This window comes from Cricetulus griseus, chromosome 6 (genome assembly GCF_003668045.3).
Source record: "Cricetulus griseus strain 17A/GY chromosome 6, alternate assembly CriGri-PICRH-1.0, whole genome shotgun sequence".
In the NCBI taxonomy this organism is placed as follows: Eukaryota; Metazoa; Chordata; class Mammalia; order Rodentia; family Cricetidae; genus Cricetulus; species Cricetulus griseus.
The window spans coordinates 28,803,218-28,831,011 of record NC_048599.1 but is presented as its reverse complement, the minus strand read 5'-3'; the positions used below and the strand labels follow the sequence as shown (position 1 = coordinate 28,831,011).

Genomic DNA, 27,794 nt, shown 5'->3' with positions numbered 1-27,794 from the left:
ATCCCAAAGAAACATATACGGGGAAAAGCATTTGTAAATACATGAATATACCACCAAATATCCGTTGTTTATGCTTCAGGGTGCTGAGCTTTCTCCACTTTGAGCTGTGACAAGGAAACAATACTACAAAACAATACGGGGTCTGTTTTCTTCTTTGGGAGAACAAAAGCTGGTCCAGCTACCATGGGAGCCAAGTAGCCGGCCATTGGGTCATCTGTATGATGAAACCTTCAGTGAGTATACCCAGGGTCAGGCCTCCTGGTAACTCCTATTGATCTCTGCTCCTGCACCAGAGGCTTCAGATTCCACTCCCTTGGGTTTCTCAAATTCCCCTTAAGTGGCCATATACCAATAAATAGCAGTGCTTTCAAATCATCCATCAACCAAACCAGGGAGTGGTCACTCTCTGATCAGCTTCTGGAAGATAGCACATAACTTTCCTAGACCCTCAGTCACTGTAACCCCACTGGCTCTGCCTGTCGGCCACCTGCCCTCAGAGAGATTGCAATGCAATAGACCCCAAGAGATCAAGACCACCTGTGTGCTCCCTGAAGGAGGCAGGGGTGAAAAGTTTCAGAGCCTAGCCAGAGGCTAGGGAGAGGCAGATACAATCTGACAAGGTCTCTTTGGACAAACCCATCATGCTGAGCTTATATTTCCTGCTCTGGTCTATAACTACTGCTCTCCAGCAGCACTGGTAGCTTGAGACTGCCTAGACCATCCCAATACAGTGGGGAACAGATGCTACCTCTCCAGGCAAGTGGTAGGCAGCAGCAAGTTCATTCTAAGGACACCTGCACCTGCTTATCCACCAAGAATTCTGCTACAGTGCTTTCTAAGACTCCCCAAGGGCATGCCTAGAGCTGAGCGGTTTTGGGAAATTCAAGGCTGCTCCCGATATACCCAGTGGTCTATGCACCAGTGGGTCTTCTGAAAAATTGCCAGGCAATGGCTAGCACTGTTCTCTGCTTGAATTCACAGAAGGATGGCATACTGTGCTCTTCCACTTTTAAGGTCAGGGATGAACAACTGACTTGCTTAGACTAAGGGAACATGAGCAAAGGGTCTATCCTGAGAGAGGAAGTGTGTGGAGCTGTGGTAGGCAATGGCCTGGACCCTCAGTGACCACAACAAAAATAACTGACACACAGCAGGAGTAAGCAACATGCTTCAGTGGACTTGGTTCTTCAGCAAAATCTATGCCTGAACTAGTTTGAGTTTATTTACCTATCTTCCCTTTAGATCTCCACCTGGAGGCTTGGTGGCTGCTCAAAGCCAGCATTCTTGCTTTTTTCCTCTTTCCCAACACCTGTTCTGCCCCACGTTTTCCATCTTGCAAACACTACTTGCTCAAGTGACTGACAGCATTTTGGTATCTGCCTCTTGCTCTTCTTCATTTGCAATCCAAACAAAATCTTTTGCTTCAAACCTTTACCTTTAGTCATCTCAATTACTACCTCTCAATTCAGACTAGCAACATTTCCTGCCTAGACTAGCCATCTCTGGCACATCACACAAAATTAATCAACTAATTACATTGCTAGGGACAGAATCTAAGCCCTCACACATACTAGGCAATTATTTTACCATGAACCACACACTTTCTCCTTTTTGTTTTGCTATGTAACCCCAGGCCAGCCTTGAATGTGTGATCCCCCTAGCTCCACCTCCAAAGTGCTAGGATGCCTGTGGGAGATTACCTTGACTGAGGTGGGAAGACCAAATGTGCTGGTTAGTTTTTCATTTGGGGAAAAGGATCCTTAATTGAGAAGACATCTCTATCAGATTGCCTGTAGGTAAGTCTGTGTGGAATTTTCTTTCTTTTTTTTTTCTTTTTCTTTGTGTGTGTGTGTGTGTGTGTGTGTGTGTGTGTGTGTGTGTGTGTGTGTGTGGGTGTGTGTGTGTGTGTGTGTGTGTGAGCTTTGGAGCCTATCCTGGCACTCTGGAGACCAGGCTGGCCTCGAACTCACAGAGATCCACCTGCCTCTGCCTCCCAAGTGCTGGGATTAAAGGCGTGCACCACCAACGCCCGACTAGGGAATTTTCTTGATTAATGATTGATGTGAGAAAGTCCATCCCAATGTGGGTGGTACCACTCCTTAGCTGGTGGTCTTGGGTTGTATAAGAAAGCAAGTAAGGCATAGACAGTCGGATCTCTGAGTTCAAGGCTAGCCTGGTCTACACAGCAAGTTCCAAAACAGCCAGGGCTACACAGAGAAACTGTCGGGGGGGGGGGGATCTTTGTGGTGATGCACACCTTTCTTTAGTCTCAGAACTGGGGAAGCCAAGGCAGATGATCTCTCTGTGAATTCTAGGCTAGCCTGGTCTACATAACCAGTTCCACAACAGTTAGGGTTACATGGAGAAACCCTGTTTCAAACACCAAGCAAACAAACAAGAGTCCCTCTCAGGATGGAGAAATAGCTTAGTGGTTAAGAGCATCATCTGGGGCTGGAGAGATGGCTCAGCAGTTAAGAGCACTGACTGTTCTTCCAGAGGTCCTGAGTTCAATTCCCAGCAACCACATGGTGGCTCACAACTGCCTTGAATGAGATCTGCATGCAGGCAGAAGATTGTATACATAATAAATAAATAAAATCTTAAAAAAAAAAAGAGCATCAGCTGTTCTTCCCGAGGACCCAAGTTCAATTCCCAGCACCCATATGGCAGCTCACAACTTTCTGTAACTCCAGATCCAGTGGATCCTTTTCAGACATGCATAAAGGCCAAACACCAATGAACTCAAATAAATAAATAAATAAATAAATAAATAAATAAATAAATAAATAGGAAGTAAGGCAAGCCTTAAGGAGCAAGCCAGTAAAAAGCATTACTCCATTGTCTCTGCTTTAGTTTCCACCTCCAGGATCCTTCCCTGACTTCTCTCAATGATGGACTCTAATGGGAAAAATGTTGGGATATTTTGTTTGTGCTCTGACGAATAAAGTTTGCCTGGAGATCAGAGGGTGACAGACAAGAGACAAGTGATAAGGATGGGCAGAGAGGAAATGATAAGGCAGGGAGGAGACAGGATCTCAGCCATTTTGGTCAGAGGATTCAGAGAAGTAAGAAGTGACTGTGGCTACTCGTTTGTGTCTTTGATCTTTCAGCATTTACCTAAACATCTGATTCCGGGTTTTATTGATAAGACCAATTAGGCTGGCACTTCAGGGGAATGTAAGCCCAAAACTCCACTTTCCTTTGAAAGTTTGCTTTAGCTCATCATGTTTAAGTTAGCACAGCAATAGAAAACAAACTAATACACCATCCCACTGTAGAATGGCATCGTTCCCCAAATATAACCTGGGTTGTATAAATGAAGCACAAATTCTTTATTCTCTGCTTCCTCTTTACTGTAGATGCAATGTGACCAGCTGCTTCAAGTGTCTGCTGCCTTCACTTCCCCAACATGATGGGGTGTACCCTTGAACTATGAGTTAGAATAAACCCTTTGTCACCTAAGCTGCTGTTGTTGGAGTATTTTATTACAGCAATTTGTTGGAATATTTTATTACAGCAACAGGAAAAGTAACTAACTACCATGCTTGGCAATCACTTTTTATTATTCACTGTATTAATAACTTTTTAAAAAAGTATATGGCCTCATTACATACATGCTTACTAAATTATATAAAGTATGACTTTGTCTGCATGTTTATTCAGGTTAGTTTCTAAATATTAATGTAATCAAAAGGCCTTATAGTTCCTTCCCAGGGTACAGTGACTTTGTGTCTGATGATCCACTTTGGAGACCAATGCTCTGGTCTCCTGGAATGACTTCCAGCTGCAAGCCTCTCACACCTGATTTGCTCCAGTGACATTCTGTACTGTACAGCCCTAGAAACCTTTTTAACATGCAATCCGGTCATGCTGGTGCCCCACTGAGACCCCTGCTGATGCTCCCACATGAGCACTCACTCACTGGTCTCAATCCTCCAGATCCTTCAGTTCCTCACACACACAGTGTGTTTCCCCACCTGACGCCTCCAGCCCTGTCCTCAGCCAGGTCTGTCTCACTGACACTTCTGCTGTCTTCCTGTGACTTCAATCTAATCTGAGCTTTCTTTCCCTTCCACAGTCTGTAAGGGAATAGTTAAATATATAATTTCTATATGTCTTTTCCATGATATATGTTATAGTTGACGCTGTCACCAGTACCTAGCTCATGGGTGCTCGTGAAATATTGCTCACAAAGTTAACAAATTAACAAGAGCAGAAGTCTACAGTTTCTATCAAGAATCTTCTTTGGTTTTTTTTGTTGTTGTTGTTGTTTTTGTTGTTGTTGTTTTTTTTTTTTTTTTTTTTTGGTTTTTCGAGACAGGGTTTCTCTATGTAGCTTTGGAGCCTATCCTGGTACTCGCTCTGGAGACCAAGCTGGCCTCAAGCTCACAGAGATCCGCCTGTCTCTGCTTCCTGAGTGCTGGAATTAAAAGTGCATGCCACCACCTCATCACCGCCCAGCTAGAAATCAACTTCTTATAACAACTTCCACTAACAAAATATTTTCAAGAAAATAATCTATAAATTTTGCAAGATTCATGTTAAATATCATGCAGTATATGTATCAAAGGAAAGTATCACATAATATTTCATTTTCATCCATAAACATTCAGTCTTAATAATAGCTGATGAAGGTGAGAGGAGAATGGTCCATTTGAACATTCCAGGCAAAAGGGGGAAAACATTATAACCTTGTCACAGGTCACCTTGGCAACAGTGTCAAAATTGTAAATATTCATACTCTGACTCACCACATCTCAAATTACCCAAAGTAAGAAGGCACTTTTTGAAAAAGGAACAGATTGAACACTAAGAAACTGCTAATAATAGCAAGAAGCACTGAGAAAAGCCAGATCTGTAGGAAGCCGATTAAATAAATGATGAACTCATGTATTATGAAGATGCTGGGTATATATCATACTGGTCTTGACTGAGAAAAGCAGTAATTATTCTTCTAAAATTCCTCTGACATCATGATGGGTAGCTATAGGTTCCTCTTGCCCCTTCAATGGTCATTCCATCCTTGAGGGCAACAGTGGTGTTTGTGAAGGCATGCCAACATTACTTTGTCATCTCCAGTCTGCATTTAATTCCTTTCTTTTGCTTCTGTATAAGCAATCTGAACTAGGACCTGTATACCCTTCTTGTGTGTCAAAACACGATAACGGGCAAGACAAGGCCAAACAGTAGAAAATCCTACAAAGAGCAAGCATTATCGGAAGTAGGCAAGGGTCTTGTGCAAAGCACATAGGGTGGTGTTGTGGAATATTTACTAGGTAAAGATGTGTTCCATTTGTTTACATTGCAGAATATTACTTTAGCTATGTAAAGATATGTTGCAATTGTTTATGCTGCATTTGTTTAACTATATAAAGATGTGTTGCATTTATTTCTCCTTGCCTGCCTAAGGTACTTGATTGTTCTGAACAGCCAATAGCTAGGCTATAGAGGGATAGGCAAGGCTGGTGGGCAGAGAAAATAAGAGGAGGAATCTAGGATTAAAACAAGGAGGACAAGAGAGAAAGGGAGAGAGACTCCCAGGGCCAGCCAGCCATGGAGGAAGCAGGGAAGAAGGACATACAGGATGAAAGAAAGGTAAAAAGCCCTGAGGCAAAACACAGACGAAGAGAGACAGGTTAAATTAAGTTATAAGAGCCAGTGGGACAAGCCTAAGACAGGCTGGGCATTCATAATCAGTCTCTGTGTCATGATTTGGGGGCTGGCAGTGTGAGAACTTGCTATATTTGGTGCCCAATGTGGGGCTCAAACCCACAACCCTGAGATTAAGAGTCTTATGTTCTACTGACAGAGCTAGCTGAGCCACTAGCAGTTTAAAGCACAGCCACTATGACAAAAATAAAACAATAGGGTGGCATTCAGGCACATGTGGTTTCCTTGTCCATATCATATCATTCCTACTCCTTTGTATCTTTTAGTCAGACAGCATTATGGCAACTCAGTATATAGGGAGGCCCCCAGGTCAAACAAGGAAGGCACTTCCTATACAAATGTTAAAAACAATGCCATCTCTATGTGAGGACCTGGACTCAAATCTAGTATACAATAGTTAAGTTACAATTCATAAAATCATGTGCAGAGCTGGGTACAGTGGTACACCTATAATCTCAGCACTGGGGAAACTAAGGCCTTGAGTTCAAGGCCACTCTGGGCTACATTGGAAGACCCTTTTCAAAAAGAAGCAAAACCAAAATCTTAGACAGAAATGAAAATTGTACGTGTGTACACAGATTAAAGAATGTAAATGCAACCAGAAGGGTGACTGTTGCCCAGGGAAAAGTGATCTTATAGCTATTTGTTGTCAAATTTATGCCTTCCTATATTATCAAGGGGTAAAATGCTTGATGTCCAGGAATAGGACCCGAGTTTTATCCTCAGAACCTACATAAAAAAAGTAGGGTACAGTGGCATGCACTTATAATCTCAGTGCTGGTGAGTTAAAGACTTGCAAATCCCTGGGGTTGATGGCCAGCCTAGCCTAATAGGAGTGCTTCAGGCCAACAAAAAGCCCTGTCTTCTGAAGAGATAACAGTCAAGATTCTCTTTCTCTCTCTCTCTCTCTCTCTCTCTCTCTCTCTCTCTCTCTCTCACACACACACACACACACACACACACACACACACACACACACACACACACACACACACACACACACACACACACACACACGAGCATGCACAAATACACATTAGATAAATGAAATTTAAAAATATCTTTGAACATAAAAAATTTACATATAAGTCTAAAGATGATAGGTTTAACTGTTCCTTCCACTGAAATAATTTTTTAAGATATAAAACTATAAATATCAGGCCAGAGAGATGGTCCAGTGGCTAAGAGTACTAGCTGCTCTTCCAGAGGTCCTGATCTCAATTCCCAGCAACCACATGGTGGCTCACAACTATTTGTAATGAGATCTGGTGCCCTTGTTTGGCCTGCAGGTATACATGCAGGCAGAACACTGTATACATAATAAATGAGTAAATCTTTAAAAAAACAAAACAAAACAAAACAGAAAACAGCCAGCTGATGGTGGCATGAATCTTTAATCCCAACACTTGGGAAGCAGAGGCAGGTGGATCTCAGTGAGTTCTAGGCAAGCCTAGTCTACAAATGAGTTCCAGGACAGCCAGGACTGTCACACAGAGAAACCCTGTCTGGAAAAACCAAAGACACAAAACAAACAACAAAAACTTCTAAGTATCAACAAGCACTAACTAGACTCAGTAGGTTACAAGCCCCCCACCACATGACAATGGGAAGGGAACACGGGGTTTTAAGGTAGCAGCAAGGAGTCGTTGAGGGTAGATATGAAAGATACACTGTGAAAGAGCTGGGTAGTAGTGGTGCATGACTTTAATCCTAGCTCTTGAAAGGCAGAGGCAGGAGGATTTCTAAGACCAGCCTGATCTAAAGAGCAAGTTCCAGGACAGCCATTGCCAGACAGAGAAACCCTGTCTCAAAAAAAAAAAAAAAAAAAAAAAAAAAAAAAAAAAAAAAAAAAAAAAAAAAACAGGAAAAAAAGATATAAAAATAAATGTTATGCCAGGCAGTGGTGGTGCATGCCTCTAATCCCAGCACTTGGGAGCAGAGGCAGGCAGATCTCTATGAATTCGAGGCTGGCCTAGTCTATAGCAGGAGTTCCAGGACACCCAGGGCTACAAAGAGAAATCCTTTCTTGGAAATAACCCAAAATAAAAAGTAAATGTTATGTAAAAATATATTTCTTTGCATACATATTATTAAAGTTTAATGATTTTCTTGTTAAAGTATCATTTAATATATATGGGGGATGGGGTTCTAGACAGGGTTTCTCTGCCCTGGCTGTCCTGGAACTAGCTCTGTAGACCAGGCTGGTCTCAAACTCACAGAGATCTACCTGTCTCTACCTCCCAAGTGCTGGGATTAAAGGTGTGCACCACCACAATCCAGTGGTAATGTTTATTCTTGATATTGATATTATATATTTCTGTGTTACTACTGTGCAATACAGCTTATAATGTTACTCTTTCTAGCTGTCAGTTGGTATATAAGAAAACTCTCAATTGGCATATATTTATTTTTCACTTAATAGTCTTGAGCACTGTTGTTTGGATTTTCCAGGTAAAAAGTCACCTTCAAGCAAGCAGTGACAATTTTGGACTCTTGTTTGTGTGTTCAGTGTTTGTGTGGGTGCAGATCTGGATGTGTGTATACATGTGCATGTGTCTGTCTATGAAAATCAGATAACAATTCCACATGTTGTTCTTCAGATGCTACTCACTGATTTGGATTGTTTGTTTTAGGACAGGGCCTCTCACTGGTCCCACTGGTTTGACACTCTCGAGGAGGCTATGCTGGCTGGCCTGAGCTGCCTGTCATCTGCCCAGTGCTAGAATTACAAAGTTGAACCCTCACACCCAGCTCTGTTTATGTAGGTTCTCACGTTTGCAAGGCAAGCACTTTACTAACCTATCTATCCTTCCAGCTTTTGTATGCCTCCTTCCATAACAACCAGAACATTTAGAATACTACTTTATAGTGTAGTGAGAAGAAACAAAGTCCCGTTCCTTTACTTGAATTTTCATTCTCTTAACAAATACTTTAAGTATCCAAGAGGCATGAGGTGGTGAATACCATGACTGACATTCTACTTTTTATTACAATTCTGGCTGGCGAAATGGACGTCTTTGATCAAAATTTAACTTTGAATGCTGTAGATGTAGCGTTTGTCAATAAAACATTAGCTACAAAAAGCAGCTTTAGAATACAGTCATCTGCATTTTCACCCACCTGAGAATCCCTAGGCCTTGGGATTCCTTGTGCTAAGAATGGAGCACAAAAAGTTCCCTTCCCTGGGGGCTGGAGAGATGGTCCAGTGGTGAAGAGCACTAACTGTTCTGCTGGAACACAGCAGCTCACAACTGTCTGTAACTCTAGTTCCAGGGTATCTGATGCCCTCAAACAGACAAGTAGACATGCAGGCAGAACACCAATGCATATGAAATAAAAATAAATATTTTTAAAAATGCACATGGAAGTCAGGATAGCCAAGATGAATTGCACATCCTGTCTCCCTCCCATGAGGGCCAGTCTAAGACCACTGAAACAGCTCTTGAAATCACAGCACTTTTATTTATTTATTTATTTTAAATAAAACAGCTGGGTATAGTGGCTGATGTCTATAATCTCAGCATTTGGGAGGCTGGAGTAGGGGGATTCTCAGAAGTGCAAGGTCAGCCTAAACTACAGAGAGTTCCAAGCCAGCCTATGATATTGAGTAGACCTTGTCTCACAAACAAAGAAATAACAAATAGATAACAAAAATTTACAAGGGATAGACTGGGAATTTGTTCTCACTTGACAGATGGTATTTTGTGAGATTTTTTGTTACCAAAACACAGGTACTAAGTAAAGATGACATGTGAAAATGCAAATTAAATAACTAATTTCCATTTTTACTGTGTTATTTTTGTAGTTGTTTGAGACAGAGTTTTGCTGTGGAGCCCTCCCTAGTTGTCCTAGAATTCCCTATGCAAACCAGGATGGCCTCAAATTTGCAACATTTCTTCTGCGTTTGATCTCTTGAACACTGGGATTACAGGTGTGAACAGCCATGCTCAGTTTTTCACTGTATTACTTGCAAAGAATAAGAAGACTGATAGCATCAAGCTGGCCACAATGGTGAACATGGGAGGCCAAGACAGTAAATTTTCATAAGCCCTGCTGGGTGGTGGTGGTATACACCATTTAATTTCAGTTTGGGAGGCCGAAGCAGGCAGATCTTGAAGCCAGCCTGGTCTACAGATCGAGTTCCAGGACAGCCAGGGCTACACTAAGAAACCCTGTCTCAAAAAACAAACGAACAAAAATTAAAAAATAAAAAAAGCACACCGGGTAACAAAGCAGTAATACTGGATCTCAAAACAAAAAAGGAATATTGGCAATACAACAGCTGTGAAGAACTATTCTTGAACCTAGCATTCTACTATGAATTACTGACTAAGGGGATGGAGAGATGGCTCATCCGTTAAGAGTACTCACTAGCTTCTCTTCCAGAGGTCCCACGTTCAATTCCCAGCACCCATACGGCAGCCCTCAACCACTCCAGTTACATGGGCTCCAACACTCTCCTGGCCTCCAAGGGTTCCAGTGATGCAATAATAAAAGAACTGATCAAACAAGAAATCAGGGATTGAGTGCTTGCCTCAAATATATAAAACCCTGAGTACAACCCCTTGCAGTGTATAAACTGGTATGGTAGGTAGCACCCATTTGTAATCCCAGGACTAGAAATGTAGAGACAGGAGGATCCCTAGAGTTCGTTGTCTGGTCAGCCTACCACTATCCATAAGTTCCATATTCCCTAAGACTGCCTCAAGAAAATAAAGGGGGGGGGGAGGGGCGCTAACTCACGCCAGTCTGAGTACCTAAATACAATCCCCAGAAAACATATGGTGGAAGGAGAGAACTGACTCCCAGTGGCTGTCCTCTGATTTCTGCAGGCATGCAATAACACAGGCCTCCAACCACCACAAAAATAAAATAAACCTAAAATGGAGAGGAAGATGTCTGATACTGGCCTGTGGCCTCCACATGCAAGTACATAATGTACATGTGTACCTACACGCCACACTCACATAAAAGTTCAAGAGCATCCTTGGCTACAGAGGGTTCAAGATCAGATAGATACATGAGACCCCCAAGATGAAACAAAAGCTAACAAAAAGCCTCACCAAACAGCCATCCCAGCATGAGAGGAGACTCTGTACCAGTGCAGTTTTCTACAAGAATCTTCCAGGGAAAATAGCATATAAATAAAAAAAAAATGAAATGAAAAATAAAAATCACCTCCCATCACACGATGCTAAACAAGCTAATATTAACATCCTGGTGTAGCAGTACTGTGCTTTTTAAAGCTCAATGCCCTGTTACTTTGTATAAAGTTAGGCTCTACACTGGAAATGGATAGCAAGCCATACCAAACCAGCACTCCACCCCTACCTAGTGTGCAGTTGCCGATAGGTACGGGCTGCCTGCTAGAGAATTCCTGGACCATCTGGAATCATATGGGACAATGTTCTTGCCATGTTCTTGCCAGTGTCACCCAAAGCAACATGCAGCTGATTTTTTAAATTGACCCAATACAACAGCTAGTGTTTCCTAATTCCTAAGATTATACTCTAGCCACCCTTATAACTCCTGCACTAAGGAGGTGGCAGCAGAGTGCCAAAAGTTCTAAGTCACTCTGGGCACTACACAGCAAGAATTTGTCTCAATGTTTCCTCTGCCTAGAACATACATACATACCTCCCCCATCCCCCTACATAGTTGTATATACATAATACATATACATATACATATACATAGTTGTATATAGGAACATTCACACTCATTTTTTGTTTTTAAACCACTGACAAGTTTTTAAAGGTCGTATGTTTACATAGCCTAAAAAAACAAATCATAGCAAATCTCACTGCTAACTTGTCATAAATCCTGTCACCTCTGGACCCAGAAATAACCACTTTTACTAAGTACTGATTCCAGAGTTTCCACATATAAACACACATGCTCTAAACCCTCCCATTTAAACATGAAAGCTGCATGCTACACAATATCAATGTTTTCTTCCTTGAGGAGTTTTTCATCCTACAAGATATCCAGAGATTTTCCTATATCAATTCATAGCTTTCTTGCTTCTCACACCTCAATTAACCAACAGGACAAACACTGAAAAACCGTCTTACTCTAGGCAATCAGGCTGTTTCTAGCACACTTCACAAGGAATCATTGTACACATACATAGTTTTGTTCATGAGGGTGTAGGCAGGACTAGGATGGCACTAGACGGAAACAACCTCATCTGTAATTACAAATCGATTTCCCTCAGTGTTGACAGAGTTAGAATAATATAAGCCTCTGTGTGTTTATTTGGGTCTAAACGGCTGTGGCACCAGGCAGGACAGAAACTCCATCTACACCTCAAAAGGAAAATAACAAAGCAGTTGCCAATCTGACGGATGGAAATGGCCATCTTGGTGTACTTTCGGCTTCTCTAAGAATCAAAAGTAGGGCCAGGGGTATAGCTCAGTGGTAGAACAATTGCCTGTCTACATGTGAGGTAGGGAAGCATGTAGTGGAGAGAAGAAACATGTCCTTGAGTCCTTTCATATGCTCAAGTGTTTTGTTTTGCTTTGCTTTTTAGTTAGGTTTTTGCACAGTATCCACAGCAATCTGATCTACTTCCTTCTCAGTTACTAGAAGCTTTAAAAATGTTTAAGACTTATTATTTCACTTTATGAGTGTTTTGCCTGTGTGTATCATATGCATGCCTCATGCCCTTGCAGGATCAGAGCCACTGGGACTGCTCTTACCTGCTAAGACATTTCCCATCCCAATTCCTAGAAGCTCTTCTTTTTAGAGCAATTAGCTCTTCATAACTATTTCTTTTATGATTCCATATGTTATAAAGGTGTTCTTATGTTTAAAGTCACATTAAAGTGGAGCATGGTAACCCATGCTTACACTCCCAGCACTTGGGAGGCTGAAGCAGAAGGATCATAGCAAGGACAAAAGCTTGTGTTCAAAACAAAACAAAACAAAAGGTAAAGGAAAAAAAGATGTAAACATCAGAGTTTTAAGGTAGACTGGTTTTAAAATCAATATTCTTAGTGCAGCCACAAAACAGGAACATCTAACTTGAGTTCCTTTGCCTTTGTACCTCTCATCATGTAGGTGATTTGGGCTCTTAATTTATAGTTAGGAGGACTTCCTCCCAAAGGGTGTGAATATATTATACACCACTCCAGAAACTACCTTAGTCTTAGAATCAACTTGGAGAGTACCCACAAAAACAAAACAGTGTTCTCATTTGGAATATAGTAATTAGTGTATATAGCATAACATCATAATGAAGACCACTGTTGTTTAATTAACATATACTAATAACATTTTCATAATAAAGGCCTCCTCCCACATCAAGACTATAAAAGAATTTCATTCATATTTTCTTCTAGTACTTTTTGCTTTCACTTCACTCTGATCCATTTGCTCACTTAAAAAAAAAAAAAAATACAGGGTCCCACTGGCTGCCCTGGCTGTCCTGGAAATCTCAGTATAGATCAGACTGACCTGGTGTCTTAGGGTTTCTATTGCTGTAACAAATCACCCTGACCAAAAAGCAAGTTGGGAGGAAAGGGTTTATTCTGCTTACACTTCCAAATAGCTCTTCATCATCCATCATCAAAGGAAGTCAGGACAGGAACTCAAACAGAGCAGGAATTTGGAGGCAGGAGCTGTTGTAGAGACCATTGAGGAGTACTGTTTACTGGCCTGCTCCCCATGGCTTGCTCAGCCTTCTTTCTTATAGAAGCCAGGACCACAAACTCAGGGATGGTACCACCCACAATGGGCTGGGCCTCTCCCATCAATCACTAATTAAGGAAAATGCCTTACAGCTAGATCTTTTTTTTTCTTTTCTTTTTTTTTTTTTTTTGGTTTTTTTATTTTTTTAATCTTTTTATTTGAATTAAAACAAGATTGATTTACATGACAATCCCAGTTCCCTTCTCCCTCCCCCTCCTCCCCTACCAACCCCCCAACTAAAACCCTACCTATCACATATCCTTTCTTCTAATCTACACCTGACTCAACCTTTCTGCTCCCTCATGACCTCTGCATCCTTCCTTTTCTTCCCTTCTCATTCTCATAGCTCCCTCCCCCCTCTTCCCATGCTCTCAATTTGCTCAGGGGATCGTGACCCTTTCCCCTTCTCCAGGTTTTTCTCTTTTAGGGTCCTCCTTGTTTACTAGTTTCTGTGGCAGTGTGGATTGTAGGCTGGTAATCCTTTACTCTAAGTCTAAAATCCACATATGAGTGAGTACATATCATGTTTGTCTTTTTGTGATTGGGTTACCTCAGAATGGTTTCTTTGAGTTCCATTCATTTTCCTGCAAATTTCAAGATTCCATTGTTTTTTTCCGCTGAGTAGTACTCCATTGTGTAAATGTACCACATTTTCTCTATCCATTCTTTGGTTGAGGGGCATCTAGGCTGCTTCCAGTTTCTGGCTATTACAAATAGTGCTGCTATGAAGCGGTCTCCTGTACCAATTAATTCAAGGGTATTTCCCACTTTATCTTCTAATAGGTTCAGTGTGGCTGGGTTTATGTTGAGGTCTACAGCTAGATCTTATGGAGGCAATTTCTCAATTGAGGGTCCCTCCTTTCAGATAACCCTGGTTTGTGTCAAGTTAGCGTAAGACTAGCCAGCACTTCTGGAAATCACAGAGATCGGCCTGACTTAAGTCTCTGGAGTATTAAGCTTAAGGGCATGGTCCACCAAACCTAGCACATTGTATTTTTGATGCTGGTATATTGTGCAAGATTCCAACCCAGATATTTTATTTCAAATGGCTATATATGTGCCTCTCAAAGAGTTACTAAAATAAAAATTAAGGAGCTGAATAGCAATAAAAAACCCACTAAGTGAATAAATCAAGGGCTGGACGTGCAACTAAGTGGTAAGAGTGCTTGCCCGGCTTGTTCAAGGACCCAGACTTGATCTCTAGGACCAGCAAAACAGCCCCACTTTACTCATTTCCTACATCACTCACTTGATCTTTATCTTATACTAACTTACAGAAGAGATCTTTCTGATCCCCTATCCTGGCTCCCTCCTGTTACTCAAACTTAACCAAATTTTCTGAGGAGTGATGCAGCATGGACCAGGCCCCACCTACACCATAGTCCTCTGCAGAGGTTCCTGCCACTCTGGAAGCTGCCCTCCTCTTAGCTTCAGAGAATCAGCTTGGTATTTTCACTTGGAATCTCTCTAGAGAAATCATCCAGGGGACTAGGCATCTTACCACTTTCAGGTTTGCTACTCAAGAATACAGTGCCTCTTAACATTTTGTTGAGTCTTTCCTTTCCTTCTTATGTTTCTCTTGATTTTGCATTTTCCACTAAGTGTCCTTTGAGGTATTTTTACAAATTGATTTTTAAAATCTTTTCTTTCATTTTGTCTAACAACCACTTGCTTATACATATGAAATCAAAGATTACTGTATAATAGATTTGCTTGGTTTGGTTTGTTTTTGAGGCGGGGTCTGTCTCTGCTGTCCAAGTTGGCCTTGAACCCATGACAGTTTTCCTGCTTTGGCCTCCTAACATGTTGAATAGTAATTTTACCTCATTAATAGAGGATAGCACCGCTTCTTCAACTTCGGGAAAACACCAAATAGCGGATGACGCCGGGTGCAGCGGGAGGGCCACGGAGGCTTCCTCGGAGGAGGCTTCGGCAGCTGTCTCAGGGGCCGCGGTCGTGGTCGAGGACATGGCCGAGGCCGTGGGGCTCGTGGAGGTAAAGCCGAAGACAAGGAGCTGGGCCGTTTGGTTAAGGACATGAAGGAATCCGAGATTATTGATTTCTTCCTGGGTGCTTCCCTAAAGGATGAGGTTCTAAAGATCATGCCAGTGCAGAAGCAGACTCCGGCTGGCCAGCGGACCAGGTTCAAGGCTTTTGTCGCTATTGGGGACTACAACGGTCATGTTGGTCTTGGTGTTAAGTGTTCGAAGGAGGTAGCCACTGCCATCAGAGGGACCAGCATCCTGGCCAAGCTTTCCATTGTCCCTGTGCGAAGAGGCTACTGGGGTAACAAGACTAGCAAGCCTCACACTGTTCCATGTAAATTGACAGGCCGCTGTGGCTCTGTGTTGGTGCATCTCATCCCTGCCCCCAGAGGTACTGGCATCGTCTCTGCTCCTGTGCCCAAGAAGCTACTGATGATGGCTGGTATTGATGACTGCTACACATCAGCCAGGGGCTGCACTGCCACTCTGGGCAACTTTGCCAAGGCCACCTTTGATGCCATCTCCAGGACCTACAGCTACCTGACCCCCGACCTCTGGAAAGAGACTGTGTTCACCAAGTCTCCTTATCAGGAATTCACTGACCATCTTGTGAAAGCCCACACCAGAGTCTCTGTTCAGAGGACCCAGGCTGCAGCTGTGGCCACCACATAAGGGTGGTGAATACAAGAAAAATAAAGTGAATTAAGTCTGAAAAAAAAAAAATAGAGGATAGCACCCCCACTCAAAGATGGTTTGCCACTGTCATCTATGTGATGGCACTGTAGGGAGCACTATAAGGACTTATATTCTTGTAGGGGAGGAGTTTTCAGGTTACAGAAGGGGAAGTGGGAGGAAATTTTAGAACATCCTTTAGTTTCAAGAAAAAATTACACTCTTATTTTCCTTTACTGTAACTGGAACTCAAGGCCTTGCACATGATAGGTAATAGCTCTTACACATCTTTGTGGTCCCACTAAATAAATCAAGGTTCAAAGGTTAAAGTAGAACCCTGCTTCTCAGAGAGGCTGAATAGGCAAGCAGCTCACCTCTTTGCTTCTCCCAAGAAGTCCTCGTGCTTTTTCTCCCCCCTCCTTATAGACCCTCCTCCACCTGGCTCCTCCCTACAACTTCCTGTCAGCTAGAAGCTAACCCAGTCTCCTGACCGCAGGTCAATTTTATTTAATCAAACATCTTTGCATCATTAAATGTTCAGAGCATAAACAAAAGTAACGCACCTTAATATTCTACAACACCCAAGTGCTGGGATTAAAGGTGTGTGCCACCACCACCTGGCACCCCTTAACTTTTGTAGAATTGGTAATAACATCCCCCCTTTAACATCTGATTTTAGTAATTTGAATCTTCTTCCTCTCAGTTTATCTCTCTGAAAGTTTGTTCATTTTATTGACCTCAAAGAACTAATTTTGGACTGAAGAGATGGCTCAGCAGGTAAGAGCACTGGCTGCTCTTCACACAGGTCCGGAGTTCAATTCCCAGCAACTACATGGTGGCTCACAACCACCAATAATGGATCCAAAGCCTTCTTCTATCTGATGCCCTCTTATGTCATAAAGGAATACATGCAAACAGAATACTCCTAAACATAAAAAATACATAATCTTTAAAAAAATAAAACCTCAAAAAAGTTATAAAAAAAGAATTTTTACTTTCACTGATTCTCATTTTTTATTTCATTTCGTTCTATATTATTTTCTTCTGTTAAATTTGAGTTTAATTCCTTATTTTTCTAAGTCCTTATGTTGTAAAATTAGATCGTTAACTTGTATGTACACATGTGACAGTAAGCCCCGAGTTCAGCGCACTCTTTCCCATTCTACTGAATCCTCATTTGGAATGAAAAAGTGTAGTCAGAAATACACAGAAACACAAAGGAAACTTGACCTTGCCTTCTCCATGGTGTTTCAGATTACCTGACAAGGCTCACAAATACCAAAGGCAGTAGGAGTAAAGCCCAGAATTCTACCACAGACTAGACCAAAGTCAGATATTTTCCTTCCAAACTCTCCTGTAAAAGTACTATAATGTTTATTTAGTTTTAAAAACAGCTTTATTGAGACATAACTGACACACTGTGTAAAGGTGTGTAACCTACTAAGTTGAACTTAAATTACTGGGAAACCAACAAGCTTGTCTGTCACCCTGTTCCCAGCCCCTCTCATGCCCCCATCTCACGCCCCCTCCAGCTGGATCCAACTTCAGATTCTATGGATCAATCTACTTTGTCACTAGAGAAAACTTTGAAATTTTTATATTTGGGGATTCATGCTCTTCACTAATCATTGCCCCTGTCTGTGGTTGTTTTACTCTTGGCTTTTTGAGGGGGGCACCACCAGCTCCCAAATAAATCACACAGAGAGGCTTATTCTTAGTTAGCTTGACTTCTCGGCCTTAGCTTGACTTCGTTCTTTCTTCTTCTTCTTCTTCTTCTTCTTCTTCTTCTTCTTCTTCTTCTTCTTCTTCTTCTTCTTCTTCTTCTTCTTCTTCTTCTGTTTGTTTTTTCGAGACAAGGTTTCTTTGTGTAGCTTTGGAGCCTATCTTGACACTTGCTCTGGAGACCAGGCTGGCCTCGAACTCACAGAGATCCTCCTGCCTCTGCCTCCCAAGTGCTGGGATTAAAGGCATGTGCCACCAACGCCCGGCGCTTAGCTTATTTCTTGAAAGCTTTTCTTAATTTAAATTATCCCCAACTACCTTTCACCTCCAGGCCTTTTCCTTTCCTTACTCCATGGCTGGCCCCTGAAATAAAAATTTCCCTCGTTTTTACTTCTATTTATCCTCTCTGCCTGCCAGCCCCACCTATCCTTGTTCCTGGCCTCGCTAATGGCGGTTCAGTTCTTTATTAGAACTATCAGGTGTTTTAGACAGGCACAGTAGTAACACAGGTTCACAGAGTTAAACAAATGCAGCATAAACAAAAGTCACACATCTTTACATGGTTAAACAAATGTTCCAGAGCATAAACAAATGTAACACACCTTAAGATAAAACACCTGTCAATTTTCATTTCTCTCTTTTAAGCCCTAATTTTTTTTTAGAGCAGTTTTAGGCTGACAACAAAATGGAGCAGAAACAACACACCTACAGTCCTCTCTCATCAACATCCCCTGCATCAACACATTTGTACCCAGAGTTCACAGTTTACATAAGGATCCACACTTGTTGTACATTGAGAATTTTTCTCAAACACATCCAGGATGGCAGAATAACAGTTTTTGCTGAGTTAGCTTGTTTTTGTTTTTGTTTTACTCTGATGCTCTACTCTGTGGATGTACCAACACCCAGCAGAGAAGGACAACTGGAGTGTGCTTTTTAGCCTGGCCTTGTTCCCATCAGGTCTCTGCTTCTTCCTGATCTGCTAAGATGTGAGGAGCTTCAGCCACACACTTGCCACCATGAAACTCCACCATGCCTTCCCTGCTATGATCAACCCAACTAAACCAAAACACCTCTGTTGTTTTAGCAAAGTATTTTATTACAGTTATGAGAAAAGTAACTAAAATGTACATTTTGAAGCTCTGCCAATTATGTGCATAAACATTTAGTACTGTTACATCTGTCCTCTTCATTAATAGATCCCTTTGTCACTATGAACTGATCTTTTAAAAATATTACTACTGTTGAAACTAAGCTTGAGTGCCCATTTAATGTAGTTTCGGGTTTTTTGAAATGTTAGGGAATGTAACTATATTTAGAGAGAGGTCTTTAAAGAAGATCAGTTGAGTCAGCATTAATCCACTATGACTAATCCTTATAAGAAGAAATTTGAGGCTGGTGAATTTGGAGCCTGGAGTGATGGTGCATACCTGTAAACCCAGTACACTTCAGAGACAGAAGGAGGAAGATCAGAAGAGTTCAACGTCATTTTCAGCTATGTAGTAAGCTTAAAGCCAGGCTGGATTACATAAGATGCTGTCTCAATAAACAAAATCAAAATGAGGAAAAAAAAGATATTAACAGATACATATAGACAAAAGACTATGTGAAGAAAAAAGAAGGTAGTCAGCTTTCAGAAAACAACTTTACCTTAGAATTCTAGCCTCCATTTGGGCGGTAGTGGCGCACGCCTTTCATCTTAGCATTCGGGAGGCAGGGGCAGGTGAATCTCTGTGATTTTGAGGCCAGCCTAGCCTACAGAGTAAGTTCCTGAACAGCTAGGACTGTTAACACAGAGAAACCCTGTGGGGGTGGGAGGAGAAAAGGAGCTTCAACAAACCCATATACCTGGTAATCTTTGATAAGATGCTAGATCTTATACATTTTACTGTATTAGGTGCTGGATGTTGTTATTTTATTTTTAAGACAAGGTCTCCCTATGTAGCTCTGGTATCCTGGAACTCGCTATGTAGAACAGGCAGGCTTACACTCACAGAGATCCTCTTGCCTCTGCCTTCTGAGTGCTGTGATTAAAGGTGTGTGCCACCATACCTGGTCCTATTTTTATACTATCAATAGCACAGTTATAAGAGAAGGTTCTGCTTCTTTGGGCTTACTTTAATGACTATTTGAGGATTTGGAGAAGTATTCAGTCTAGACCTATTTCTCACCACTGAAGTACAATGCTCTTGAGTGTTTTACTATACACTCCATGAATTTGGTCTTAGACGGATCAGATACTATTCCCTTTCGTCTTTTAGAGCAGTTCTTTCCTCACACACACATGCTGATCAGTGCCCTCCTGAATGCCTGCAGACCTCCCCAGGCTCTCTTTGCCCCTTGCCTCTTTTTGGTACTCTATACAGCAGTCTCTAGACTTTTGGTTTCATATCCATAACCCAGGAGGCACACAAGGCTCCATTCCTCAGTTTCTCCCTTATTATGCTATGGCATGGAAACTTCTCAAAGAAGTCAGGCCCAGCAATCCTAGGGCTCATCTCATATGTCAGTCCTCTCCAGGGATTACTGGCAATTGTTGCTCAATGCCAGGTATTTTGAAAAACATTATTTTATCTGAGCATAGAGGTGCACATCTGCAATCCCAGCACTTGGGAGGTAGAAGCAGAGGATCAGGAGTTCAAGACCTGCCTCACTACATAGTGCTTCTGAGGCCAGTCTAGGCTACATAAGACAGTGTAAATACACCAACCAACCTTTAGTCCATGTATACTGTCTCTTTTTTTGCTGTGGCACTGTTTCAGCTACTTCAAGATAACTCACCCCAATGTGTCTCTAAGTGGGCTTGAGGTAGAATGTTCTGTTGTTTTTGTAAGACAAGGTCTCACAAACTGGCCTCAAACTGATCTTCTTGCTTCGGCTTCCTACTACTGGGGTTGCAGGTGTGCTCCATAACTCCCAGAGAGGTGGAAGTTCTATTTATTCTTTCATACTTGTTTTTCAGCAATACCTACAGTGATGGTTAACCTTCATTGTTGACTTGATTGTATTTAGAATTACCTCTGAGGATGTCAGAGAGGAACAGCTGAGGAGGAAAAATCTACCCAGAATATGAGCAAAATCATTTCATGAGCTGGGGCCAGAAAAGGAAATGAATGTCAACATTCACCTCTCCCGGCTTCCTGTTTGGTGACATGTAAAAGGCAGTTGCCACATGCTCCTGCCAACCCTGTTAGACCAACTTGAGGGAACAAAAATTTGTTAACTGTGAGTTAAAACAAATCTTTCTTCCCTCAAATTGGTCTAATAGATATGCTGCCCTACTGATGAAAAGGGTGAAAAAGTAAATACAGGAAACTGGTACTGCTAAGTGGGGTCTTGCTGTGATAAACCTAACCACTTGGTTCATAGGCTTTGGGAACAAGTATATGGGAGTAAAGTGGAAGAATCTGGAGTTGTGGCCTGGAGAAATCCTGGAGTTTTGCAAGTGTAGCTTAATGAGTTGGTCGGTCTGTTGGAAACTCAGAAGATATACTGCCAATAGAAAAGACTACTCACCAGGTTTCAGAGACAAACAAGGATTCTATCAGGAATTGTGATTGAAACTATTTGTATTATATTCTAGCAAAAGCTCTGGCTATGTTCTATGTTCTGAAATTTTGAGTGAGGCTAAATTAGAAGATAATACGTTGCTTTACAGAGGTAATTTCAAGACCATATCTAATCTACAGTGAGATTGCTTAAGTGGAGCAAGAAGATGTGAAAAAGATACAGTTTTGTGAATGGAGGATCTTGAACAAATTTTAAAGTTTAGACAAAATAGTTGAAGACAAAGTTGTTGTAACTGGTATTTTGGTTCAATTAAAGAGAGAGCACACTCTGAACTGGGACAATGGAAAAGATATCGTTAAGCCAAGACCCCAATCTATCAAACTCCAGGGCATAAAAATGCAAATTAATTTTAAAGAAGAATGGAAGAGAATGCCTAAGAAGACAGAGCACCCAGGATACCCCATCACAGCAGGATCCCTTAGAAAAATGTTTTCCTGGACCTGGAGAGATGGCTCAGCAGTCAAGAGCACTGGCTTTAGAGAAAAGCCAGGTTCAATTCCCAGCACTCACCTGGCAGCTTACAACTGTCTTTAACTCTAGGTCCAGGGGAGCCGACACACTCACACAGACATACTCTCAGACAAAACACCAAATAACATGAAATAAAAAAGAAAGAAAAATGTTTCCCCAAGTTCATCTGTAAAGACACAGAAGCTGCTACAACTATGGTTCAAAGTGGCCAGGCTACATTTTGAGCCAGAAACACAACTAGGAGTCATCTTGCAGGCATGAAAAATACAAGTGTTGAAGGATAATGAGGTTTGCATCAAGGTTCAGGAAAGTCACTTGGCCAGGCAATATATGGCAGGGTAAGATTCCCTGAATGGAACTCCTGAGTGGGCTATTTGTAACTATTTGTAAAGCTATGAATATGAAGCCTAAACTACAATAGATACAGACTCCAGGGTGTTGCAGATGCTAGGAATAAGGGTTATCACCAAGGAAAGCTATTCATACCAAGTGGAGTCAGCTCATGACAGATGTCATGAATGTCACAGGTAATAGAGCTGGAGGGTCATGGCTACCCAAGCCTATTGGAGACTAGACAATGGTACCATGAGCCCTAAAGCTGAACCTGAACTACAAAAATTTGGTGTTTTCCCTGCTGGACTTTGGTCTTAGACTGGTCTGATATTTCTTTGCTATGTCCACTCTCTTTTAGAATGGGAATGTTTTCTTGGTGCTACTATATACATTTTTTTAAAAAATTATAACATTTAAAAAAAATCTTACATTGGCTCAAGTTAAGAGAATGCTTTGAGTCAAAGCATCAATTAAAAGAGGAGACTTTGAACTTAACCTTCTAAATAATGTTTGAAGGTACTCTTGAAATTAGATAAATTAGGCCAGGTGGCGAATGCCTTTCATCCCAGCACTCTGGGAGGCAGAGGCAGGTGGATCTCTGTGAGTTCGAGACCAGCCTGGTCTACAAGAGCTAGTTCCAGGACAGTCTCCAAAGCCACAGAGAAACCCTGTCTCAAAAAAACAAGAAAAGAAAGAAAGAAAGAAAGAAAGAAAGAAAGAAAGAAAGAAAGAAAGAAAGAAAGAGAAAAAGAAAGAAAGAAGGTGGCTGGAGAGATGGCTCAGAGGTTAAGAGCACTGGCTGCTCTTCCAGAGGTCCTGAGTTCAATTCCCAGCAACCATATGGTGGCTCACAACCATCTGTAATGAGATCTGGTGCCCTCTTCTGGCCTGCAGGGACACATGCAAATAGAACACTGTATACAGAATAAATAAATCTTTAAAATAAATATATTTAAGAAAGGAAGAAAGAAAGAAAGAAAGAAAGAAAGAAAGAAATAAAGAAAGAAAGAAAGAAATTAGCTAAATTATGAGATAGACAGGAGTGGGTTTTGGGGGGTGACTGAGAATGTGAAGGGAGGGGATAAAGTATTGCAGATTCAAGCAATGTGTTTGAAAGTCTACAAGGAGTGGACTTGTGATGATTAGTACAATGTCAAATTTAGGACCCCCAAAGAGATTGTAACATATATCTTGGAGTATCTGTGAGAATGTTTCACAGAAGATCAACTGAGAAAGAAAGACCTAACCTGAATAAGGGGCCATCCCACGGGCTAGGGGCTTGGATGGATTAAGAGTGGGAAAAGAAGAACTGCATTCATCTTTCTCCAGTTTCTATTCCGCTCCATGTGAAACAGCTTCCACATGAGCTGTGAGAGGCTCTGGCTACCATGCTTTCCCTGCCATAGTAGATCATACCCTCTGAAAACTGTGAGCCAAAATAAACCCCCTTCCTGAAGGTGTTCTGTCTGATACTCTATTTCAGCACTAGAACAGTAACTATTACAATTCCATTACTGTAATCAGCAAAAGAGTGAAGTATTTTTTTTATTTTATTACAACATATATTCTTAGAAAGAATATAACAATATAGAAAATAATAAATCCATTATAGGCTTAATTTCCCGACTCTAGCAGCTGAATTAAATATTTCTTATTTTTTAGGTAGAATTATTTTTTGTTTTCTTTTTTTTTTTTTTTAAGACAGGGTTTTGCTGCAGAATATTCCTTTACACTGTGAAGATGTGTCACTGTGATTGGCTTGATAAAGAGCTGAGTGGCCAATAGCTGGGCAGGAAGAGATTAGGCAGGACTTCTGGGAAGAGAGAGGACCCATGAAGAAGAAGGGAGAGTTGCCAGCTGGGCTCAGAGAAAGCAGAACATGTAGCAGGAGAGGTAAAAGCCGCATGGCAGTGTGTAGGTTAAAATTAACGCATTAATTTAAGTTATAAGAGCTAGTGGGACAAGCCTAAGCTAAGGCCAAGCTTTCATAGTAAGTCTCCAAGCCGTTATTTGAAAGTTGGTGCTTCAGAAAGACTCATTACAGGGTTTCTCAATATAACAGCTCTGGCTGTCCTGGAACACGTTTTGTAGAGCAGGCTGGCCTCAAACACATAGAGATCTGGCAGCCTCTGTGTCTGCGTGCACCACTGCACCCAGCTAGGTGGAAATCTTAACAACCTTCAAAATCTTACTCCAACACAGTTGGTACTAGGTGCAATCACACTACACCTCTGAAAACTTCAAGGTCTTAATAATAAAAGGTTGTGCAACAACAACCTGTAATGTCTCTTTGTTTTCAGAGAGGAAAACAAAAATCAGGAGGAATTCTGTGGGCAGAGCTGAACAGCTGAGTAGCCCACTGTGGAAGGTCTTCTTTGTGTTTGTGGTGGGAAGGCAGATAGGGCCTACCCTGGCCATAACAACAATAAAGATTATCAGAGGTAGGGCTCATTGTCAAGGCTTCTTACATGGCCATGTTTCCTATCTTGTTCTTGGGTTTTTGTTTTTGTTTTTGCACAGCACTTCATCACACTGTTGAAATTTTACTTGGTATTTATATCTGCCTTTTGGCTGTGTTTCTCCTTCAGTCTGTGTGGAGCTTACAGACTGAGACTTACTCTTGTGTCAAGGAAGGCTAAGTGAAAGTCTTTCTGAAGCACCAACTTTCAAATAACGGCTTGGAGACTTACTATGAAAGCTTGGCCTTAGCTTAGGCTTGTCCCACTAGCTCTTATAACTTAAATTAATGCGTTAATTTTAACCTACACACTGCCATGCGGCTTTTACCTCTCCTGCTACATGTTCTGCTTTCTCTGAGCCCAGCTGGCAATACTTGCTAAATGAATGAAAGAAGATACAAATCCCATTTTCAATATGCACCACACAGTTAAAACTCTGGAGGAGAATTTCACTTCCCTGTTATCTTTCTGTACTTCGACTCTCACTATTGGATCTTTACTACTTTGGAATCAGATACAAAGTAAGGAGCTGAATGAGAGTGATGGCCCCTGAGCAGCCTCTCACCAAAGCGATGGCATCTCCAGGGTGACTTCACACCTAGAAATCTTTCCCTGGACCCTACAAAATCTTTCCATTTTCTCTTGAGGCCTTGGGGAGACACTGGCAGGCTTCCACATGGCCCACACAGGTTTAAGAGGCTCTTCTGGAACCTTAAGCTAGATATTAAGTGTTCTACAATGGTGATCTTTGTTACTTCTCATTTTCAAGGCTTCATACATAGCCATGTTTGAAGGGTCCTGACATGACATGCTTTGTCAGTGTGCCTTGTGTCCCTAACTGTGAGACTTTTATTTCTAGACTATGTAGCTGGTCAGGGATGTTCTTTGCATTATGTCACTTGAATGAAGCAAGAGACCAAAGGTTGGGATGCTTTTTAACATAAATCAGCACATAAAAACATTGGAATAAATGGGTCTTTAAGAAAGGATGAAATGCCAGGCAGTGGTGGTACACGCCTTCAATCCCATCACTCAGAAGGCTGATCTCTGTGAATTTGAGGCCAGGCTGGTCTTCAGTGCATACCTGTAATCCCAGCACTTGAGAGTTAAAGTCAGAAAGATCAGAAATTTAAAGCCACCCTTGGCTACAAAAGATAAAATCTCAAAAAAGAAAAAGGGGCCGGGCGTTGGTGGCGCACACCTTTAATCCCAGCACTCGGGAGGCAGAGGCAGGTGGATCTCTGTGAGTTTGAGACCAGCCTGGTCTACAAGAGCTAGTTCCAGGACAGCCTCCAAAGCCGCAGAGAAACCCTGTCTCAAAAAACCAAAAAAAGAAAAAGAAAAAAGTAAGGATATCAGAAAATCAAGCATAGAGGTGAGTAAATGCCTGTTGTAATCACAGTACTCAGGAAATTAAGGCAGAAGAAAGGTGTCTTAGGGTTTCTATTGCTGTGAAGAGACATCAACCATGACCATGGCAACTCTTATAAAGGAAAACATTTAATTGTGGTGGCTTGCTTACAGTCCAGAGGTTTAATCCATTATTGTCACGGTGGGAAGCAAGGCAAAATGAAGGCAGACATGTTGCTCAAGAAGGAGCTGAGAGTTCTTACATCTTGACTCACAGGAAACAGGAAGTGGTCTGAGACACTGGGTGTGGCTTGAACATATATGAGACCTCAAAGTGACACACTTTCTCCCACAAGACCATACATACTCCAAACAAAGCTGTGCCTCCTAATAGTTCCACTCCCTTTGTGGGGGTATTTTTTCTTAAACCAGCACAGAAGGCAAGTTTAAGGTAAGCTTGGGCTATACAACAAGACTCTGAAAGAAAAAGATGAGCCAGGAGTTGGTGGCTCACACCTTTAATCTCATCACTTGGGAGGCAGAGGCAGGTGGATCTCTGTGACTTCAAGGCCAGCCTGGTCTACAGAGCGAGGTCCAGGACATCCTCCAAAGCAATACAGAGAAACCCTGTCTCGAAAAACAAACAAACAAACAACAAAAAAAAAGCAAAAAGATGAATATGAGAGCAGACAGACTGTCTCTAGTCACTCTTGTGTTCTCTCTAAGCCAAAGCACTGATCAAAACATTTGAATATAAGAGCTGATGGCTGCCATCCATAAAGCTGAAAAACAAGATTCCCTAGGGGAAGGTATCCTCTCCTTGCATCACCAGTTGCTTTCACAGTACCTAGGAAAGCATAGTAACTGAGGAATACAATAATACATAGGTCCCTGATATTAATGTTACTTTCAGGCAAAGCTACGTGGATATTTCAGGATTGAGAATGGCACAGCTCAAAGATGAAAGGGGATAGATAATGTGTCTGCTACATGCGCCATTAAAAGCAATGGAAAATCAACATCTTAATCTTTTCTAGGGTCCTCTTTCACTGCATCAAAATAATTGGCATCAACCCTACATTTTTACCTTTCCATTATATGAGTAGCCACTCAATATATCCAATCCTTTATGGAACTTCCACTAGTCTGATAACAACTGAACACAATTTAACTTTTTTTCCTTCACTTTAAAGTGCAATACCACTTTGTCCCAGTTTCAAGAACCAATACAAGATCAAAACATGTCTTTAATCCCAGTACTTGGGAGGCAAAGGGAGGATTTCTGAGTTCCAGGATAGTCTGGTCTACACAGAGCAAATTCCAGGAAAGCCAGAGCTACACAGAGAAACCCTGTCTCAAAACAAAACAACAAAAAGATCAAAATACTCCTAGCTCTGCTTCTATTCCTCAGCTGGTAGTCCTTCTCTATCTTTTTACAGTACTGAGGATCAAACCCAGGGCCTTGAGCATGCTAAGTGTTCTAACACTGGGTCATACCCCCAGGCCCTCTTTCTTCATCTCGACAAACTGATTGAACAAGGGGCTTAAAGATCAAGGGAGTAGTTTTGTAATAAAAGTGAACAGGCTCTGACATGTGACTTCTTGCTTGAAGCTACTCTACTTCCTGAGTTCTCTCTCTCCATATGTCTTCTACTGTGTCATGTATAACACAGAATGAAGGCCCTTACCAGATATGACCCTTAATCTTAGAATTCTCATATTCTACAACTGTGGGCCAAATAAGCTCCTATTAGTTTATAATCTTCCCAATCTGCGGTCTTCTGTAAAGCTATAGAAACAGATTAAGAATCTGGAGAGATGGCACAGTGGTTTAGGAGTACTTGCTCTTCGAGAACGACGACCTGAGCCT

General features: G+C 41.6%; 1 protein-coding gene and 1 pseudogene across 1 annotated transcript in view; one reads left to right on the top strand and one right to left on the bottom strand.

Annotated features, from left to right (window-relative positions):
* Positions 1-27,794, bottom strand: part of Abhd12 (abhydrolase domain containing 12, lysophospholipase) — a 77,695-nt gene that overhangs the window by 37,582 nt on the left and 12,319 nt on the right. The gene's annotated exons all lie outside the window — the stretch shown is intronic.
* On the top strand, positions 15,166-18,516 carry LOC103161747 (annotated as a pseudogene).